Source organism: Clytia hemisphaerica, unplaced genomic scaffold (assembly GCF_902728285.1).
Source record: "Clytia hemisphaerica strain Z4C2 unplaced genomic scaffold, Clytia hemisphaerica genome assembly, whole genome shotgun sequence".
NCBI lineage: Eukaryota > Metazoa > Cnidaria > Hydrozoa > Leptothecata > Clytiidae > Clytia > Clytia hemisphaerica.
The window spans coordinates 396,116-398,986 of NW_027103974.1; the positions used below are offsets into that span (position 1 = coordinate 396,116).

General features: G+C 32.8%; 2 protein-coding genes across 3 annotated transcripts in view; both read right to left on the reverse strand.

Moving 5' to 3' along the window:
* The window catches only part of LOC136810629 (microtubule-associated tumor suppressor candidate 2-like), a 53,841-nt gene extending 52,470 nt beyond the window's left edge, over nt 1–1,371 (reverse strand). The window contains exons 1-2 of one of the 2 annotated variants that reach the window (XM_067067193.1): nt 1,245–1,371; nt 583–784 (exon numbers count right to left, since the gene is read on the reverse strand). The gene's annotated coding sequence lies outside the window, so the exon portion shown is untranslated. The remainder of the gene's footprint in view (nt 1–582; nt 785–1,244) is intronic. The other variant, XM_067067192.1, reaches the window with a different exon arrangement.
* The window catches only part of LOC136810632 (putative divalent cation/proton antiporter TMEM165), a 166,954-nt gene that overhangs the window by 64,204 nt on the left and 99,879 nt on the right, over nt 1–2,871 (reverse strand). The gene's annotated exons all lie outside the window — the stretch shown is intronic.

Sequence of the window (2,871 nt, forward strand, 5' to 3'; positions counted from 1 at the left end):
AGTTCAAAAATCTGATATTTTAGAAAGTATTTTCATGAATAGGACACTTTCAAAAAAATGAATTTCTTAATTCAAAGGTAGATCATGTATCAACCAAGTATTCGAAGCCTCGTTAACCACAGTACAAAAACAAAGGATTAAAATTGGCTGTTGAAATATGAAATATTCAGTTCCAGGCTCTCTCTTTCTTCTTAGTTGCAAAAGAATATAATTTTGGATTATGAGACTATCGCATTGGAAGACAGGAATGATTCACTTATTTGTCCTATTAGAAAGGATAAAATTAACAACTCATCGCATAGCTCAAGACAAATTGTCTCCAAGTGCTTGGGTTTATTTGTTTACTAGACCATTTCCAATGCTTTTGTATGGATTTAGACAAGAAATAACATGAAAACTTGTATCAAACTTCCACTTCCTCAATATATATGTTTATGATGAGTAAAAATTATCTTTGAACGTTCAAATTTTGCAATAACGTGAAAGACACTTTAGGTATTAACCAGTCTTTAAAAAAAAAGGTTAAAAAAACAAGGAACAAATAGAAAAAACGAAAACAACGAATAAAACGATGGTCATTACCATGCCATGGTGAAATGTTTCGACCATCTGGTATTACTTCTTTCCCGACCATTTATCTCTGGATACAGATGGATAGTGTAGGATATTCACAAAATAACAACATTTCACCAAAATTGGTTTCCGTATTTTTACTGTTGATGTCTTCTAACATTTCAAGAGACTCGTCTCTTTGATCACGTACTATTGTACACATCCTTATTTTCTATAAGCACAAAATATATCAGAATATTGGGCTTCGAGGTAGAAAAATATAGGAGCATTCTTAGAACATTTTAAAGCTTCAAAAGTTGTAAAAATTACATCAAAAGATTTACAAACTGCTGAAAATATGAACATTTTAGGAAGATTTTTAGGCTCAAAGGTTTTATTTTTACATAAGCGTTCCCGTTTCATATCATACACATATTTCTTATCAGAGCGGTGTCTGCCTCTTGTTATAATGTGCTAAATGAATAAAAATTTGTTTTTCTTTTCCTCTTTCTGGCCAATCTTACTCCACAATCGCGTCAATTCGATGTGAAAAAGCTTGTAAATTAAAATTGATGAGTAAGCAAACGATATCACTCTTATTTAAAACAACAAAAAATATTTAAAACCCAAAAGGTTGAGAACAACACCCGCAGGCTTTAAAAAAATTTATAGTTCTTATAAAAAATGTGTACCATATTGTGTCAGCGTTTGACAGTTGTGAACATCAAAGTAATGAAGCAAACATTTTCCGGTGATTTTATCCAGGCCATCTAGAAATAGTTCTGCATAACAAATCTTTATTTTTCATTTTGAAAATCTGAAAAATAATTAAAATAATCAAGTTATCAGACGCACTTTTATGCTTCTGGCATTCCCTGAAAATCCTGTTTGCATTTACTGAAAAGATAATAATTTAAAATAGCGAAACAGCCAATTCATGATATTCATGACGTAATGTTTTCTACGGAAATACCCCGGTTTTTGCCAGTAGTGGGAAATTTAAACTAGACAAAACTTGTATAAAATTTGTAACTACTAGCAAAAACCGGGGTCTTTCCGTAGAAAACATTACATCATGAATACCATGAGAGTAGAGAATTGCAGACCCGAGAATTGACCGAAAAGAAGCTACGAGAGATCACATAATTCAACAACGATTAGCCAAAAATGTCATCAATTATTACATACAAACAGTTTCAACGATCCAAAAGATTTTTAACAACGGTATTTCATTGGGAGGATATTAAGGTTCACAGGGCCTCTTTGAGATGAAGATACGAGAGTCAACTGTATTTTTGGAGGACGAAGAAGACCATGTTCAGACGTTACGGTTGTGTATCGTTCCGAAACGAAACGATTCTAAAACAAGTGTGAACGTCAAAAAAGAAGACATTACAAAGCAAAACGGATTGAAACGGTTTCGCTCCACTTTTTTCATCGGAACGGAACCTTTTCTTGCTCCGAAACGCTCCGAAACCAATATGAACACTCTCGATCCGTAACGGAAACCATACCAGGGCGATACGAAACCGTAACGTCTGAATATCATTGGATCTACGATGGGAAGAATATGGATCAGCCTTGTTGGTAAAGGAAACTGATAGGGTTCTTCCTCATCGATGAAACCTAAAGGCCAAACATTCTGACTCAGGGGGTGATTTATTAGTGCTTTGTTGAAAATTGTACATAGGTCAATTTATCCTCCCTAATGAATAGGCACATGCAATGGATTTATTAATCCGAAATTGAAGTGAAAGCCTAATGTGAAAGAATTCTGTTCAGAAGTAATCGAGTTTTGGACTGTACACTTTATATATGAACATAAGGTTTCGATGGCCAAAATGTTAAGAACAAGTTAAGGACATTTTAGGGCTTTGTGGACTCTAAAACATTCAATCTTCTAGGTAAATGCACAAAAATATTCAAAATAAGAACAAGAATTCGAAGGCTTTCTAAATTTTGGATGTTCTTATAAAAACATGTATTCTGTTCGAGGGGTGGTAATGTATGTAGTGGTAATTGAATTCTGAACTTGGCTTCGAAATAATGTATATTCTACACTCCAGTCTCTACAAATTTTACTAATTGCTAAAAGCCTCTAATCCTATGAGAATAAAATAAGGATTATATTGTAAATGCAGAGAATTTCTTTCAAAAATCTAAGTGCAAAAATTATCGAAAAAAGACCTAAGAATTATGCAAAGAAAAGCTATAAATAAAATTTTAACCAAAATTATGCAATTTAGCACAGTATTAACTCGTTTAAAACGCTTCAGACAAACAAGAAAATTCGAAAAATTTTATGAAAATGCCTGTTAT